This window comes from Sciurus vulgaris, assembly GCF_902686455.1.
Source record: "Sciurus vulgaris genome assembly, chromosome: 4".
Taxonomy (NCBI): domain Eukaryota; kingdom Metazoa; phylum Chordata; class Mammalia; order Rodentia; family Sciuridae; genus Sciurus; species Sciurus vulgaris.
Window position 1 is genome coordinate 170081144 of NC_136464.1, and position 20667 is coordinate 170101810.

The following is a 20667-nucleotide window of genomic DNA, read 5'->3' on the forward strand; positions in this document are numbered from 1 at the left end:
ACACTAGTATTTATTTTTACACTGTGTTAGAGTGTGCCTGGTTCCAGGAAAAGTCTCTCTGAGGGAAGCCTTGGTCTTGCCTAAAGATCTTAGGAAGGCAGATCTCCAGGGGTAAGAGATACCAGTTCTTCTCTAACTATTTTATCAAATGCCAGCCTTGCCATCTCCATGCCCAAATTCCAAAGCAAGTGGGTGGTCTTTCAGTCACCAGGACAGAACATCTACACTTGACTGACTCTCATCAGAAAACCTCTGGAGACAAGTCCTGCTCCATGAGCCCAAGGCCAGACGAACCACTGAGTTCCCGAGACTCTGAAAGTCTCACCTTCTTATCAGCTCTGATCATAAGAAAAGATACTGGTTTTCTGAAGAACATTAACTCTTGCAGTGTGGTAATGGCCTCTCAGAATCACAGTTCAATACCGCACACTGTCCTTCTCTGAAGTGTGTGCAGTTCTGGCATTAGACCACCACGTGCAGCTTCATTTGTGGTTAATACATCATGAGAGGTGCTTATGAAGTTCCCTCCCACTCCAAGGCTGCATGGGGATTCTTCTGCATCCTGAACTAGCTCACAGGAGCCGTTTCTAGTCATAGAGCATTCTTCATCTGAAGAGAATTATTCCACTCACCAACATCGTCCTTGCATTCTGGTTGCCAGGAAGCTGAGGATTCTCCTGCCTGCTCTTCAGCCTTCACTGTTTGTCTCCTGCTATTCTGCCCTTGCTTTCATTTTATAAAATTTCACTTTCTCTCTTAACATTATAAAAACACATTGCATATTTTATGGCAACAAGTCACAGACATGTTTGACAAGTAATTACTATGTGGTAACTCGAGGCACTAAATGAGAACACAGAGACAAAAAGTCAAGTTGAAGATCCTGAATGAGGCTCTTGGAGACCCACAAGACATCTAAGCAGCAACTGTCACAAAATCATGCATATAGGAAATAGAAATAGACACAAGATGGGAACAGAGAACCGAAATACCCACAGCCTATTAGAAGACAATGAGATATCTTCTTTAAAACCAGCTATCCCACGATTGTGTAAAAGAAAAGAAAATCAGTACATCAAAGAGATGCCTGCACACCCAGGTGAGTTTCAGCACAGTCAGCAATAGCCATGCTGTGTAATCAACAAGGTGTGGTATGTCTACACCACAGAATATTATTCAGTCCTAAAAAAGAATGAAATGCTGACATTGTGGCCACATGGATGGCACTGCAGAATGGCATGTTAACTGAGATAAGCCAGGGACAAAAAACAAATAGTGCATATTTTCAGTCATTGGTGGAAGCTAATAAAAGTTGATTATCACACAAGTAGAGAGTAGAATAAGGGTCACTAGAGGTTAGGAAGGAAAGAAGGGAGGGAGAATAATGGGAGGTTCCACTAGATACCAAAATATGGTTAGATGGGAAGAATAAGTTTCAGTGTCCTACAGAATGGTTTGGTGAATATAGCTCACAGTTTAGAATAATTTATTACATATTTTATAAAGAACTAAAAGAGAGCCATTCAAAGTCTCCTAACACAAGGAAACAGAAAGCATTTAAGGAGATGGTAATGTTCATTGCCCTGAATTGATCCTTACACAGAGTGTCCTTGTATTCAATTGCCACACTGTATGCCATACATAAACACAATCATTATGTGTCAATAAAAGTAAATAAATATTTAAAATCTCAACCTGGGTCTTGAAGGATGAGTAGGAATTTGCAAGCCGTATGTCGGACATGAATCCCAGGACACACGGGCAGGAAGTAGGAAACTGAAGATCATTTTCCATCACCAAAATGCATCTCATTTGACCCTGGCATTGTCATTTCATCTGAGTAATTCGGTCTCTCTCCTTTGAGCCCAGGAAATCATCTCATTAGAAAAAAGGGACTCTGATTCATTTTATATTCCTCTAAATCTTGTGTCATTTGCCCACATATTGGTTTTCAAAACTCAAATGTCAGGTATTTCATTCTGTTAGTTTCCTTTGGTTTTTTTTTTTTTTTTTTTTTTTGGCTGTATTTTTGCTTCTCAGAGGTAATTTTGAATAGCAGGAAGACACAATAGTGCCAGTAAGGAGGGAAACCAGGTCACGTAGTACCCAGCGTTGAGTGTGCCACAGAGAAACAGCACCCCTCACCTGAGCGGAGCGTTGGAGGCAAAAGGAACTGAGATTTTTTCTTCTCGGTGAGCTCCATCAGCCCCATTGTGTGGAATAAAAATCTGATGCTAAGAAGGAATGATGTTCCCAGGACCATCTCAATCTGCTGGAGTTGTGGACTGGACTTCTGGCCCTGCCTCAGATATATTCCAGATCTCTTCAATACGTTTCTTTAAGTTGGAGCACACAAAAATTGCCAAAGGAATTTGTTAAAACATATATTAGATGCGTGTTTTAGGATTCTCCTATTAAAGAGTCAAATACAGAAGAGAGAGACAGAAATCTGCATTTATTAAAAGCATCCCAAGTGAGCCTAATGCAAGTGACACACCCTTCCAAGAACACAGAGTTCAAGTCTGAACTGCCCTGGGACAGAGGCCGGTTTCGGTGAATCTCTCCATCCCCAGTGATTACATAGCATATGGTGTAGAGAAAATGTTTAAAGTTGAGTGGATGAGTAAATCTTATTTCTAAAAATACACGCCACCTTCATTTATTGTTTGTTTCTAGTAAAAGCACTGCCAACTTTGCTCTTTACTGGAATATTTTGAATTGTTATCTTTGGATTGTTATGTTTCTGCATTTCTTTATAGATCAGGCTTTTCAATACCAAGCCCAGACCAAGTTTTCTCAACCCAAAGAGCCACCAACCTCAACAAAATCTCAGGACACAGAGTTCAAGCAGTGAACATTTCATTTAAGTTCATTGTTCATCCTTCAAAACTAAAAATGCAATTCCAAACCAAAACCCAAGAGATGTTTTTATCTATATTTTGTGATGGATTGTAGCATTTTCTTTCTTTATGAGCAAAGTATAATGAGGGGTTGTTTTTATTCTTCAGTAAATATGTAACTATTAAATATTTAGATCTACAGTATATGAATTTCTCTGCATTTTATGAGCAAAAAAAATTCCAGAAAAGAACATTCTTTTGATAAGTGAAGATAAGTGAGGATAATGGTTTGACATAGAAAAATATGTACATTGTCTGTTAAGAATTAACTATTCTATGAAATAATTCATGATATTTTAAAATAACATCTGGTAGAAGTTGTCATATATGAATAGCCCACTAGAAAAGGAGTTCTCCAGGTAAAGATCCTGAGATCAGTATTTTTCCAACTTTGTCAGGTAATTTACAGGGAATGTGATCAGTATTTCCTCATTTCATCAAGGTTCAGAAGGAACCTCAGTGTGATCAACCCCTAGCATGTTATCTGCTTGCTGGCCAAGTCTGTCTCTCAACACATGGCCTCTGCCTTCCAAGGCTAATCCACATAATCTGATTATCTGGTCTATAAGAATTACAAAAGTCCATTTCAGTGGGGTAATTGCAGGTGAGTGATATCCAAGACTGAGAAAATGTAGATTATTAGATTTAGCAAAATGTTATAGGATGATTCATATTTGTTGATTGTGAAAATGCTTTGGGGAGATTGAATTAGTAGAAAGAAGACCTTTTAGAATGTTCAGAGAAAAGAATCTCACTGTAATGAATTAAGTTATTTGTGGATCTAAATGAGCATGGCTAAAAATTAAAATAACAAAAAAGGAGTGGTAGAGTAGAGTAGAAAATCAGCCTACAAGCCAGATTGATTTTGACATTTGACAAACAATGATTACACTGCAAGTCATCATCAAAATTTAGGATGACTATGCTTCTCGTGATTCATTCTGACTAGAGTATGACACTGTTATCCTGATATTCAGATAAAAGTGAAAATGCTAATTTTCCTGAAACATTTTTTTTCTGTGTTATCTGGATAATTGTTTTGCTATATTATTAAACTTTCTCCACAAAGCTTGTAGTTTTGCTTTCAGAGTAATTGTTGGGGTTTTTTTAACTTCCATTTTTTCTTTGCATAAAACACATTCATGACCAGAGCCCAAATCATAAAAATAAAATCATGCCATTTCTTAGAAGTATTCTACATCAAGGATACATCTTCACTTCAATTAGCAGTATTATGTCTAACACAATATAATGATTCTCACTCATATGGAATAACTTACCAGGCACCACTTACTACATGGTACTGAGGGCAGGAGAGTTTCACCATAATTTGACCCTGATATTTGGGGTAATGTAAACCACATAAAAGATAACACTAAAGGTTTTGTTAGTGTCTGCATTGGTACCAGGGGAGAGAAGTGAAATGATTAGGCCTAGCCATCTAACCCTAACCATAACCCTAGCCCTTAGTTACTGTTATGGTTTGGATGTGAGACAATGCAGGAAGGTTCAGAGGAGAAATGATTGGGTTGTAAGAGTCTTAACCCAATCAGTGAATTAATCCCTGATGGGATCAATTGAAGTGGTAGGGTATGGCTGCAGGAGATTGGAATTAGGGTGTGGCTTTGGGGTCTACATTTTGTATCTGGAGAGTGGAGACTCTCTCTCTCTCTCTGCTTCCTGATGATGCAAGTTGCTTCCTTCTGCCACACTCTTCCTCCACGATATTCTGCCTGACCTTGAGCCTGGAGGAATGGAGGCAACCTTCTCTGGACTAAGAACTCTGAAACTGTGAGCCCTCAAATAAACTTCCTCCTCTACAATTGTGCTGGTCAGACCATGTAGTCACAGCAGTGAAAAAGTTGACTAAAACAGTCATCCACTATGCTGGCTCTTTGGAAACTTGCACGAAGGACCCCAAGCCATTGCCCCTTGTGGATGGAAGTAAAGATGCCACTTTGGACAGTGAACACAGTCATCCAGATGGAGTGTTAATTTTGTTCTTTCATAACAATTGTAGCTTTCTTTGTGCAAAAGCAATATGGGTTAATAGGCTCCAAATGAGAAGTACGATGTGCTTTACTGAAAGGACATAACACAATATGTTAGTGTCTAAGTATCATTGTATAATGAACAAAACCAATTTTGTACTTTTTTTTATAAGTGTACTTGTTTATTTTATAAATGAAATGATAGGTATTTAAAGGTAAATAATAGGAGAGGGGACCCAATTCCTCAATCTGAGTAGGCAATATTGGGGAGTTTTCTTTCTCACTTGGAACTACAAAACGGTGATTTGTGATGTGATTTTTGCTCACTCCTTGCCTGTGCATATTATCTCTATAAGATGGATCTTCTCTAAGACACGGATTGCCCTTTTATGCTGACTGCAGGCGTGCGTATGCATAAAATGCTTAGGATGTGTACACTCTGGAAGGATGGCATATCAGGCCTGGCAGGTTAAAAGCCCTATGGCTCACGAGAATTTTCCATACCATTCTCTGGGCCTACCAAGCTTATGGGACTTTTTTATTTGCTTTCTTCATTTCTTTTCTTACCTTTGATCCCAAAGTCATCCTCCCTCTCAAGCTCGATAATGGGTGTTTGTGCGTTTTTTTTTTTTTTTTTCTGGTGGCTCTAGAAATAAAGTTAATTGCAATCTCTCTTACTAAAATTTAAGTAATGCTTTATTTTATCCTAGTAAGATGAACTCCCTGTTGTTTTCAACATGGATTAGTTTCCAACAATTTAACTTTCATTCTTCACATAGAAAAATGGGCTGTTGACATGCTATTGAACAAGATCACTTTCTGTGGAAAGAACTACAGGGAAAATGTGTATTGAAATCTAGCCTTTGATGTCTTTGAAAACAATAAACATTTTGCAAGTGGAAATGCCACCATATAACTCTAGGTTAGTAGAATACCCATTTAGCAGAATGATATCTAATAGAATAATTATGTGAGTTCTTCAGAAAGACATTTTAAACCCAAAAAGTACAAACATGGTGTTCAGGAACATAAGTATTTTTCCAGAAATGTTAAGTCCTTGTTTGGTTGACAGTCAAGGGTAAAGTAATAGAACATGTAGGGAAATATTGGTCTCAACTAAAATGTCAGATAGAAATGTAACTAATTTGAGTATAGTGCACTCAAATAGTTTTAGCATTACTGCAAAGTATGATTTAGATTTTGCTATTTTCAACTTAGTAGTATATTAAGTTCTAAGTCTCTGTTATGTTTATAAGCCACGTGGCTGAAGCATAGGATTTGCGTTTCTGCACCGTGGTGACTTACACAGATCCAAACATCTCTGAGTACATCAGGAAGTACCATTTACATCTTTACTACCCTGAGAGAGGTGGATAAGATCAGAGAACTTGAGGAGACACAGTGAATGATTCCGACCATTTTTTTCTGATACTCACAGAGTGATAACCATATTTTTCCAGACTGAACAATCAATAATGCATTCTAATGCTTTCCATTTAGTTCTCTACAATATTGGTTTTAATGTCCTCATCTTGCTGTTAAAGTCCCTTTTCTCTGGTTTTCTAATCGGCCCAAGTTGATCTTTTTAAAAGGGAAAAAGCAATAACTAGCTAATTGACAAAGCACATTTGCTCTCCTTCAAAGCATATTACATAGAGCCACTCAGCCACAGCACTTAGTCCCAGTGACTGGGGCAGAAGGGACTTCTATTATTCACAGGGGGAAAAAATTAGACCCATGAACAAGAAGGGCATTTTCCCCGGCTTCTTTCCTCAACATGAATGTGGGCTTATATTTAAGACTGCCTATTTTGTCCATCTGTTAAGTTTTGACACTACCATTTTAAAGCTATAACAGCTACTAAAGGCTGTAGTGTTATTAAAAGTTTAATGAAACAAGATTCGTTAACACAGACAAAGTAGGTTTCATTTTTTTTTTTTTCTGTGCATCATTTCCTTGTGAGATATTTATGTTCTCTAGATGGGCTGATGGAACACAAGAAAGATTAAGTGACTTCTCTGGGATCACATCAAAATTTAGAGACTCAATTCAAATCAGAAACCTAGATCACGCCTTGGGCTCTGAGCTTCAGGTCATGTGGCCTTGTGTGTTCATAAAACAATACTGTGCACAGTAAAGGAGAGACAGTGCCACTTGCCCCTGCGGTTAGTCAGTTGATTCACTTCTATCTATTCCTCCTTGATTTTTTGTTTAATTACTATGAAGGATGTTTAACCACAGGTAAGATTTTGGTTAGCCTTAATAAAAATGTTTAATGCACCATGGTATCTTAACATAAAATTTAGTTCTTATGTTTGAAACATGTATAAATTTTAAAACTCTGATCACAAAAGATGAAGGAACTACTCTGACAAAATCATTAGGAAAAAAATTTCAATAATCCCATGGCCTTAGATTTAGTGGTATTATTTTACATCAGTGTGGAATAGATAATCAGCATCACTCAGGTTTCATAAAAAAAATGGATGAAAACGAGCCATTGCCCTCAAGGATTGTGCAATCATCTTAGAAAGCTAGAGCAAGAGAGTGTGACTAACGAGAAACAGTGCAAGGTTGGGCACGGGTTCACTTCCGTGTTGTAGGTTAACTGAATTCTGTGAGGTCAAAAGACGAAATATCAGTCTTGCTTCTTAGAATAAGTGGGAAGTTCAAAATTCAACCAGATCCCAATGGACAGGCACAAAGGTGGAGGGAATGTGAAGAGATACCCTAGGTGGGTCTGGGGAACAAAGTGTGGTATGCTCCAGAGAAAGTACAAGGGATCTCCAAAACACTGAAAGGAAGCTACATGCTCATTTGGTCATCGGTTCAGCAAATATTTGTGGATACCCTCTATGGTAGATGCTAGAAATTTAGTAGGGAGAGGAGCAAATGAAGATAAGATTCCTGGTTGTTTTATGGTCCCAACAGGAAACACAGCATGGCTAAGCCTAAACAGAGAGAGGAGACTGTAACAAGAAGATGGTTATCAAAGACATGAGCAGGTTTTGGGAAAACCAATAAAGGACGACACAAACTCTAAGGCCAGCAATGGTGAGAAGCAGTCAGTGTCTCAATGGAAGGGAGTACTTACTAGAACCTAGGCCCTCAGCAACTTAAAACAAAACAGGGCTGAGAAGGTAGCCCAGTGGTAAAGCACTCCTGGGTTAATTTCCAGCATAAAAATACATACATACATACATAAAATAAAAAATATAAATTCCTGCTAAAGATTCCCATTAGCCAACTCTGACTAGAAGGCAGAGGAGCCACTTGGCAGCCATGACACCATCAGTAAGGGTCTGTGTTGGGACACGGACATATGGTGAGGTGGAAAAAGAGAGATCAAGGGTGCAAACAAAAATATCCAGCCTAGGCCTCATATCAGTCTGGGGGTCTACCAGAGAAATGACCAGTAAGACAGACAGATGATAAACAGACATAACTGATATTTGAATATAACTGATATTTTTGTAATATAAATATATGTCAATGTAAATATAAAATTAATATAATTTATTTATGGCAGGCTGGCAAGCTGGAAGCTCTAGAATAATTTTAGCCAGAGTCCATAGGTAGAATCTCTTGCTCCTCTGAAAAACTTGTTTTGCTCTTAAGAACTTTCAGCTTATTGGATAAGGCAAATTCACACTATTGAATGTAGTCTCCTTATTTAAAACCAGTTAGTTATACATGTTAACCAGAGCTACAGAATATTCATAGCAACCCCTAGATTCATGTTTAATTGATAATTTGAGTACTATAGCCTAGCCAGCTTGACACTAAAAGTAACTATTACAGACTCTGTTCTTGTGTAGTTTATAATTTTATAGGGAAATACTTTAAAAAGTGTATTAAATTTAAATATATTATCCCAGTATTGATAACTGCCAAGAAAATGAATAAAGCAGAATACAGTTATTCCTCAACATATGTTAGGGTTACATTCTGATAAACACACTGAAAATGTCTTTCAGTCAAAAATGCATTTAATATACAAAACCTACCAAATACCTTAGCTTAGCTTACCTTGAATATGCTCAAAAGGCTTACAACCCTAGGGTGCTACCCTAGTTAAGCAAAATAATCAAATGCAAAGCCTATTTGATGATAAAGTATTGAATGTCTCATGTAACTTATCAAATTTATTTTTCACTATACCAAAAGAGAAAACTGGATGACTTTATGGGTAGGCTCACAGATTTGCATTACTTTGAAAAATCCTAAATCAAACCATTATAAATTGAAGGATCCTAAATGAGGGTCCTTTTTCCCAGGGATTAGGAGGGAAAGAAAGTGCTGTTTTAGACGGGGTGGTCATGGAGATATTTAAGCAGCCCATCTTTGCACTGAGACCTGCATGAAGCCAGAGTGAACTATATTGATAACAGTTAGATGACCCAGGAAAAGGTTCACAATCCACCTGTTCAAGGGTGAGTGGTTGTTAGAGCCAAACCAGCAGGGAAAGATGATGATCACAGAACAACAGGAGATCAGATTAGGATCTTTTAAATAAGAAGGATTTGAATTATATTTTGAGTGACATAGAAGGCAGTTAAATCATTGTAAGATGAGAAGTCATTTGACCTGACCTGTTTTTTGGTTGTGTTGTTTTGTTTTGTTTTGTTTTTCTACTTAACTACTTTGGTCTTTTGGTAGAGAAAAGATCATAGGCATCAGGAGACAAGGTTCTGGTCTCAGGTCAGGATTGGATTAGCACTTTGGGGGAGGAGACTAACATAATTTCAAGCCAGAGTCGACATACCTTGGCTCTTGGGTGTAGCATCTATAAATAAGAGAGAATCAGAGATGACTTGATGTTTGGCCTGAGCTACTAAACCAGTAGAATTACTATTTTCTGGAATGTAAAAACCTAAGAAGGGGCACATTTGCAGATAGGAGGATGAGGATTCAGAAATTAAAATTCAAAAATGTTGAAGTGTCTATTAGTCATCCAATTCGAAATGCTGAGTTGGTCCTAAACGTTGGAGTTCAGGAGAAAGGTCAGGACTGTGAATATAGATTTGATAGTTGTCAAAATAAATAGACTGGGACAACGGGAAAGAACTACTGAGAGGCATAAGAAGATAGTTTATGGGGCTGGGTTGTGGCTCAGTGGTAGAGGACTTGCCTCGAACATGTGAGGCACTGGGTTCCATCCTCAGCACCACATAAAAATAAATAAATAAAGGGATTGGGTCAATCTATAACTAAAAAAATATAATTTGGGGGGTTCCTTACCTGAGCAGCTGACCAGGTGCCTCTCTTACTCCTTACTCTGTGAGCTCCCTCAGGGGAGAAATGGTGCCTTTTTCATTTTGGTTGTTCAGCACACAGCTAAGTAGCTAGTGTAGGATGGTTTCTTGATAATATTTTGTTTAGTGCTTTGTGAATGAATGAGTGAATGAATGCATGAACAATTGATAGAAACTGAAATGTTAGAAGCAGAGGCCTGGCATTACCAAAGCTGCTCCTCTCTACCCTTAGGAAGCTGCACAACATGGACTTCACTATAGATTGTTTGGCATTAGCTCAGGGGAAGAAGGAAGGTCCTTAAAAGCTGAAAGAATTGAATTGCAACCCCAATTCTGGTACTTAGTAGCTCCTGGTCACGTGACCAGGGCAAACTATTAAGCTCTTAGAAATTCAGTTATCTCAATATAATATACGTGCATCTCGCACAGTGCTTGGTGCATAAAAGGGGTTTAATAAAAGCTAATATCCTTGCTTACTTCCTCAAAACCTCATTAAAAGGACTAGAATCTTCATCATTTATGAATTTTAAATAATATTTAATTCATGGCTACAGAACTCACAAAACTAGTTACAGCTGTGAATGGAGGTTATACTTTGTTCTTTAACACAGTTCAAACTCATTTAAATCTGCTTATGAAGTTAAGTGGTGAACTCAAAGTTCCTGCTACTTTTTCCTAGGTCCCATTTGCATTTTCAAATTGCACTTACTGAAAACTGACAATATACTGAACAATGTTCGAATGATACTTGAGTCCTGCCTTAGATTCAGTCTGGTCTTATCAAGTGTTGAGACACCAGTGTTTTAATTATTCTTACAATAGAGCCACTGACTTGATGGTTAATTTTAGGCAATACCATTTTTCTGTATACCTTACCTTCACAAATAAAAAAGCAGCTATATCCTCAAATCACAGAAAGTTTTAAAAATTGATGGAAACCCCTGACTAGTAGAAAGTAAAATATACGTTATATGTTGCTGAACATCATATGAGATATACAAATAAAAGACTTAGGGTGGTCCTCAAGGAACAAACAAATCTGTGGAACAGACAGGATAGAACACAGCCGCTGTGAAACAGCATGTGATACACGTGAGAACCAAAACACAAAGAGTAATCCAATGCCTATTGGATGGATAGATAAATGAATAAGAAAAACAATCATGATTGGTATAATAACTTAAAAGTACCTATGATAAATTCTAGCTGAAGTTATCATGGACGGCCCTATAAGATATGAATTGGAACTTCAAGATTCATCACGAGGAATGACATTTTAGACAATAAAATCAAGAAGGCACACTAAATACTCTGACATGGCTGGTAAACATAAAGTAAATCAGGAAGTAGTAGGAGCTAAGACTGACCTTGAATACTTATGTAAAAATGTAGATTATATTTAATAGAAAATACAAGCAAGTAGCATTTAGGAGACTTTCTTTGTTAGTAACAGAAAACCCAGGTCATGGTAAAACACTATGGAATTTATTAGCTCGTGTAAGAGGAAGTCCAGCTACAGGATGGACTCTGGGATTGATAGCATATCTCAGATCCTTACTCTTGACTCTGCCCTTCTGTCTCTGCTGACTGTCATCAGTCTAGCAGTTAAATAACTGCTACTATTGCCAAGGTCATATTCATGGATGATAGTATCCAAGGAAAGGCAGTGACCTCTGAAGAGCATTCTGAACATGGGAGGAATAAGGTCTGGGGTTGTACAGCACAGTAGGATGACTACAGTTGTATCAATACAATGTTTGTCACTGTCACCAAAATGCCTGATACAAACAGTTTGGAGAAGGAAAGGTTTATTGTGCTCACAGTTTCAGAGGTTTGAGTCCATGGTTGACAGCTCCTTTACTCTGTGCCTGAGGTGAGACAGAACAACATGGCAGATGGGCATGGTTAAACAAAACTACTCAGATCTTGGCATCCATAAAGCAGAGAAAGAGAGAGAAAAGGGACCAAGAACAAGGTACAGTCCCAAAGACACACCCCCAGTGACCTACTTCCTCAAACCAAATATATTCCACCTGCCTATAGTTTCCACCACCTCCCAGTAGTCCACTCACCTGTGGGTGCGTTAATCCACTGATGAGGTTAGACCATCATGATCCAATCACTTCCTAAAAGCACCACCTCTGAATATTGCTGCATTAGAGACCAAGCCTTCAACACATGAGCTGTGTGGTACTTTCAGACCCAAACCATAATAATAATTTACAATTTAGTACATTTTTTGTAAAGAGTTAAAAGAGAGCAATTGGAAGTCTCCACAAAGAAATGGTAAACATATGAAAATGCCAATTATCAAGATTTGATTTTTAACATTATATCTGTAAATGAATTATCACACTTTACCCCATAAATATGTACAGTCCTATATCAATTTTAAAAATTAATTAAAAAAAGTCAGGAAGCAGTTCCAAGTTTCCTCCAGGAAACTCCCACTCACATCTTATTTTCTTACATTAATTTACCTGTGACATTTCTTTCCAGAACTAGTTTCTATCATCAGATCAATGTCCTTGTTGACTCAGAACTAGATTCCTGCACCACTCACTGGCAGAGGAGGATGGGACGCTTGTGACTGAGGTAGACACTCTGGACTGCCCAGGCGTTGGAGTCAGTTCAACACTCATCCCTCATTCCTTGGGGGATGTGGGAAGAAACAGATATTGAGGTGGCAACTTCCGTGTCAACCCACTTAAGGTAATTGCAGAGTTGTGTTTTATACAGGGAGTCAAATGAGTAGATAATCCTACAGAATAGTAATTGATGGTGATTTAATGATTTGCAAATCAATAAAATGAAATTTCTCTGCTCATAAAAAAAAAAAATCTCCAGAAAAATCACTTGGGCAAATATCTTTTTTGCCTAAATGAGTACATAATATGCATGCTCTGTTTATATGAAAAACCATGTCCTATTTCACTAGTAATATTTCAAACTGAATTAAAACATAAAAAGTGTACATCTTTTCCTTTAAATTAGATTTAAAAAAAATAACACACATTGCATTAAGGACTTATGTGTGGTAGTTAGAGAATAAAGCATTATAACCCTTTCAGAAAGAAATTTAGCATTATGCTTTAGGAGGCTTTTCAATAGTCACTGACCCTATCATTACACTTGCAGGAATGAGTCTTAGGGAAATAATCAGAAACTCAATTAAAGACTTATGTATAAAGACTTTTGTGGCAATGTTGTGTATGATAGCTAAAACCCGAAAAGATCATTAATGACCAACAACAGGTAAATGGACATATGCAAATGGTTTAAACAATGCAAAACTATGCAGCATAAAAATTACTTCATGATTGAGGAAAATATTTAAAACAATTTTTAAATAGAAACTCAAATATATAATTTTTTTAGTTAATGAACAATTTTTGAAGAGAAGAGGAATTTTTAAAGACATGACCCTTTTAAAAGCTTCATTACATCTTAACTTACTTTGTATAAGAGGAGAAAAATAATATTTCACCCTGCCGAGAGGAAATTCATGAGTAATTTTAATGTAATTGTAATAGTATCTTTTCTATCCTAACATTCTACAATGAAATGTTAAAAAGTAAACACAAAACAAATAAGACAAAATAAAATAGCAAATTTAAACCTCACTTGGCTTTCTAAACCAATCAAAAATATTCAGTCTACCATGAGTTCATCATTGTTCTAGGTATGGGGATATATGTATTTTATCAAATTTATTATTTGAATGCTGGGCTCACAGTCTGAGTCAGCATGGCTATTATAATAAAATATAATAAAAACAAAGATTCACTTCAAAAATGTTAAACGTCTAATTCATAAGGATTGGAAATTTCTAAAATTTATTTTTTATTTGTTCTTATTAGTTATACATGACAATAGAATGTATTTTGACATATTATACATACATGGAATATAACTTCCCATTCCTTTGGTTGTACGTGATGTAGAGTTACACTGGTCATGTAATCATATATGCACATAGGACAGTCATGTCTGATTTATTCTGCTATTTTTCCTATTTCCATTCCCATTCCCCTTCCTTTCTCTTCATGCTCCTTTGTCTGATCCAAAGCATTTCTACTCTTCCTAACTCCCCCACCACTTATTGTGAGTTAGCATCCGCATATTAGAGAGAACATTTGGCCTTTGTTTTTTTGGGATTGGCTTATTTAACTTAGCATGATAGTCTCCAGTTCCATCCATTTACCAGCAAATGCCACAATTTCATTTCTCTTTATGGCTGAATAGTATTCCTTTAAAAAGAATCCTCTCCAAAAAGAAATTTCTAAAATTTAAATTCTAACTGGACAATTATCCAGTTAACAGAGTTTAGAAATATAAATCTATTATTTAAATAAGGATAAACAGAACATATTTGCATAGGTACAAACCATATTTGTACCTTAAGTATCATTTAATATAGGACAGATGCTATTTTATAATGATTGAAATGTATCAGATTTCATAATAGAGGGGGCATTATTTTGATATAGAAAAAAATTATATCCTATTTACAAACTCATTTTAATAAAATGGAATTTTATTTTAGAACTATTTGTCTTTTTTATAGGCATCTCTTTCTTTATTTAATTATTTATTAAATTATTAATTATTTAATTATTTATTTATTTTTATGTGCTTCTAAGTATCAAACCCAGTGCCTCACATGCTAAGCAAGTGCTCTGCCACTGAGCTACAACCCCAGCCCAAGACTATGTGTCTTGATAAACAAACTAATTGATTCTAATTAATTCTACTAGAACTTCCTGTGTGGTTCTATTATTACATTCCTCTGCAATTTGACAAGCTGTTTGATTTTCCACATTGAATGTATTTTAATTACCACAAAATAATAAGAATATTTGAGATTGATAAGAACGCCTAAGAACCTCAGAAGTCATTGAAACTACAAAATAACCAAGGACAGGGTCAGTGACTTTCATCTTTGCAAACTGGACTGTGGGAATTCAGCACAAATGTATTGCATCAACTAGATTTAGCTTCCCAGCCAGCACAGGGATCCTGCCTGTAACATTCCTGACTAATGAATGTACTCTCCTCTAGCCACATCCTTCCAGCGACAAGGAGTTCATTGAATACCCCTCTGTAAGTTTTTCCAGGATTGCTGTTATAAAATACTCAAAACTGTGTGACTTAAAACTACCAAAGGGAGGTGGGAATTGTTATCTCACAGTTCTGGAGGCTAGAAACATAAAATCAAGGTGTGGGTGGGGCCTAATGCCTCTGAAACTTGCAGGGGAGAATCTCCTTTCCTCTTCCCGGCTTCTGGCAGTTACCGTGACCCTCTGTGCTCCTGGGTTGGCAGCCGCAGGACCCATCCCCACCTCAGGCATCGAGGCCCGTCCCCTTATTTCCCTGCGTCTTCACCTAGTGTTCTCCTGAGTCTGTCTCCAAATTTCCCTCCACGTGTAAAGGCACCCACTGAGATTGGGTAACAGCCCACCTTAAAGACGAGCTTCATCTTTGCTTGATCACGTCTGCCATAATTCAAGCCCTAACACAGGGTAATGGAATGCAGACAACTGTAGGAAGCAGATTTGTGTTTAGCCATCTCCTTAAATTCTCTGGAATGAGGTTTCCTCATTCTAAAGTAATTGAATTAAATTGCATAGCTGAGCATATCCTAAGTACACGTTCTGAGCACCAGAAAGCAAACTCCTTAAATCCTCACAAAGACCCTACTCACTAGCATCTCTGGGCCTATTTTGGATTTTTTGGCCACTATATGTCTGAGGCATAAAGAGTTAAGGTAGCTTTTTCCAGGTCACACACCAGTTAATGGAGAAATCATGGATACAAAGTGAAGTTTATGTATTAACTCTACATCAATTAGGTTGAATTGAGTCTGCTCAAAATTTACCACTGTTCTTAGTTCTGCCTTGGTATTCTTTCTATATGAAGGGCCTTCAAGTATTGGAAGATCGCTATTATGGTTTTACTAAGGCTCCTTTTCTTCATTATGAACATTATCAGTGCCTTCAGTCATTTTTTTTTGCTAATGATTTCAAATCTTTCAATTTGACTAATCCTCAGTTGACTGTGAAGATGTTGGAGCTATGACTGTCTTCATTACCTGGCTCCTAACTTGAATTTTTATCTACATGGACAAAGCCTATTGATTACCCAGAATTCAAAAATTTTATAATGTGAATTGAATAAACTTCGGATAGTATAATGGTAGACCTAGAGTTACTAAGGTTTCAAAACACATATTGATATTACTGTTCTACTTCATTGCTAGGCAACTCTAAATATTTTTAAAGCATTCATAGTAGCTATGATTCCTTTATGATTTAAAATAAAAGGTCAAGCAAAGGGTTTGAAGTACATTGGGCATGCTTCTCACACAGAATTGCAATGCCCGTTTCCCTATCACATTGCTATTCACAGAGATTTCTGAAAGGATTTATGAAACTTTTTGCTCTATTTGTAATATGTCTTTATTTCAGAATGAATCTAATATGCTGCTTTCTATTTGGGGGTCTTAAAATAGCTCCAAAGCCTCTTAGATCTTCATTTGGATATATACGCATGTGTCTGCAATTGGATTATATAAATTGGAACTTCATAAAAATGAGGTAAATTTAAACTATTTTATGGTCTGGTTTCACATTAGAAAATAATATAATTTTATCATGGGTCCCTGGTGCCCTGGTGCTAGGCAAATGCTGAAGCCAACTGTAGGCTTTTATCAAAAATTAAACTTTGACGAAGAGCCAAGACTGTGGTTTTCAGCTAAGACTCTTTGTATCTGTGGCAGTTTTGTACTTCATGGACTAATTGCTGTAATACAGGATTATTAGTGCAGAATCCAATGTGATTCCTTTTCGGGTGGTAGACTTGCATATTGAAAATGAAGTCATAACATCTTTAATAGTGGAAGTGACTAATCCGTCAGAAATGTTCACACTTAGACCCTGAGAACCTCATCTCCCCGAAGTTACCCTTCCCTTCTCCCCATTCCTCCACCCACACTTCTGCCTGCTTACCACTAATATTGCTCAGATTGTCAGTTGCTGGCATCTGGTAAATCCAATTCTTACTGGCCCAGAGAATGCACTAATTATATCCTACAGCTAATTAGAAAGCAGCCTCTTTGCTAGAGAACAGTTTATTTAGCTCATCAATGAATAAGACTTGGTTAGAATCTTGATTTGAAAATCAAAGGGAAATTAAAATAAGATAAGGTGGAAAAAAAGATATCCTTCAAAAGCAGGAATCCTTGCTAATTAAATTTAAAAAATAAATATAGGTTTTTCATAACAGTTAGGAGGGGAACCTACACTTAAACCAGAGAAATCCAAGAATGCACTCACATTCCAAGAAACTGACAAAATATAAAAAGATGTTATTTTAAAATCTCAAAATAGTTGTAGTAACTGTGACAATAACCTATTTTGGTAACTTCCCAGATTCTTCAGAAAAGTGTATATTTTAGTGATGCATGCTTCAAAAATAACATCGTAATTCAATACTGTGCTTTTAAATTCTTTTGAAAGATCAAATGTCTGTCATCTATACTCATGTTAGTTGTTTCTGTAGAATTTATTAAAGAAAAGATACCATTCCTTACATTATCTGGGATTTGCCATGAATCTGGAGGTGGTGTGGGCAGGTGTCATTGAAATATTTAAATAAAACCCTGGTTCATTCCCTCTTTATCTTCACAATTATGTCTGATCACCACAAGTAGCATAGAAAGACTCTTCAAAATTGCTATCAATTTTACTATGACTAATTAAAGTCTGAAGTTCCATAGCATTTCAGGTCATTTTGTTCTCCACCATGGCTGTACTTTAGAGTCTTTTAGAGAAGCTTTTTGAAAAAAATATATCCAACACTGTCCTCTACATACCATATCACATATTCTTTTACTCAGAATTTCTGGACACGGGACCCAGGAACCATCTTTTTGTAAAGTCTCCCAGGGAAATCAAATGTGAATGTAGGATTGACAATAATGATTCCATGGGTGAGTTGGTCCCAAAAGATTGTGAAGCCATAGGAAAGCTTTTGTGAATTGCTTCAGAAACAGATAAAAGTTTAAAAGATTTGGAAGGAATTCATTATGTCAACTTGGACAAACTCAGAGATAATATCTGCATCCCCTAGAGCAAAACTTTACAAAGAGCACTTGAATATATCTGAAAGCGCATGAAGGTCCTCTCCCCGAAAACATCACACACGTTTACAAACATGAAACTGGCATGGAAAGTGATTTGTTTCACCAAGAATCAGAATTTCAGGAGAAAATTCCTGGGCCTTGAAAAGCCCCTGAATCCCTGAAATAGTCTCAGAGATAATGTTACAATCAAGATATGAAGTCAGAATTTTGCATGCACAGAGTCATGCAGGCGACATTGTATTAACATACAGCAAAACTTTCCTTAATGGCAATTACCTGTATCAGTTAAGAGAGTAGCTATATGAGCCTTCTGTGAAGACCTGATTCTTTCCTAAATCTAACATGTCCCCTTCCTTCTTGCCATCCCTATACCTAAAGTGCAGAGGACTTGTGAATTGCTTAGTCTTAATTTCCTGCACCATTTTTCAAAAAAGATTTTTATACATTTCATCTATTTCCTTTCCTTTAAATAATATCAATCTAATACAGTTAGAGCAGAACCCCAAATTTTAAAGTCTTTCAGATTTCAACCTCAAATTATGAAAGGGTATAGAGCTATCCACTTCAAGGTCTTTTTTACAGTTTGAATTCCTTTCATTCTCTCCCTCTAGAATTCCCATTCAATGCTCCCTGATTTTCTTTGAGCCATTCTTAGATGATCTCTTTCAAATGATGGACTTTAAATTTTGTCAATCTACCTTTCTCTCGTACAAACCCAAAAGTGTAGCTTAGGTGTTAAAATCAATTCCAAAACTATTCTAAGTACATTCACTCAGCTTAATAAATCCTAGATTATTCTATGCTTTTTTTTTTTTTTAACACAGAATTATCAGCCCATCAGGTAGTCTGAATCAAAGGATTCCTTAGAAGTGTTACAGCATTTTTAAATTCATTGGTCTGCATAAGTAAACCAAGCTATATCAATACATTTTTTTTAAGTCAAGACTATTTCAAGATTCCTATTCAAGCTGTTCGTAGTGCCTTTTCAGTCGATCCATTGTCCTTGATGTTGTTATTAATAGACAAGAAGCAGACTAGTTCCTAGCCATGGCACTCTGATCAGCATGGCATGTGCCTCCAGCATGGGTAAGATGAAGAAATGCTACAAAGACGAAAAAGGTAAAATCCACAAGATAAAAAGCGTACATTGCTATAAAAAAAAAAAATGTTTCTACTTAGAAACTTATTGCAGGTGATGGATGAAAAAGTTTCTCCTTCACACCATGGAACAGCTGAGACTGACTGAAGGTCTGGTACTTGTGGCACTGTGGCCCTTACTTCTATTTGTGTTGTACAAGTAGGTGGCGTGCTAGATTGGAAATTAAAGTACCTATGGCACAAAAAGCATGAAAAGCTTCAAGTCAGAAGTACAATCCTGGTCCTAGTAACTGGATCTGAATTTATTGCAACCGTTAATTCTGACTAGTCTCCTTAGCCAAGACCTCATTACAGGACTCATTACTTATGCAAGTTTTTTTGGAATTTACTTGAAATTAGGCTACCTACATCATAACTGATATATATTTATAGACTTATAATATAAATATTATAATTTAATGTAGTCCCCCTAAAGACTACCCATTTCAACTTCTTAAATGGATACATTTCTGTGTTTATATATAGTTTATACTTTGTCCCATACAGTTTCATATGTAGAAGATGAGTGGAAAAAAACCATTGAAAAAAAGAATAAAGCTTGAATCATCCCAAAGTTATCCCTAAGGAGCAAAACCAATTACATAATGTCTAAAATTTTGTAGGCAGTAAATGTTCATTAAATATTTAAAGAAAAGCAAGAGAATTCAGAATCACTCTTGCCAATACAACCAAGCTAATTCAAAAGAACATTTTATGACTTCCACAAAATTCACCCAAGAATTTCTCAGACATACATTTGTATTTTTATCCAAAATATTATAGATTTCATTATCAAAATGCCCTTTACTGCTTTATAATTATCTAAACAATTACATACCAAAATCTGAAACAGCTTGTTTGCTCAGCAAATCTTTTTGCTTCTTATACAAGGCTTATATAATTAAAACTAACTTATCAAATTTGAGTTATATCATTAATCTAAGTTTAAATACTTATAACACTAAGTAAAAAGGTATTTTACAAATACTAGGATCAATGTTTGATTCTCCTACAGCCCGCTATGCTATGCTGCTATATACCCATGAGTCACTACCTTTCTAAGACTCAGCTTGCAGTAGGAGTTCAGAGCCCAGCCAGCAGACTATAATTACATTATTCAATGATCTGCAGCCTGTGCCTCAAGCAACGGCTCTGCTACACATTTTGAGAAACAGTGAAGGCTGAAAAACAATGAGTAAAAATTAAAACAGAAAAATCAGAAGCCTCAATTATTATTTATA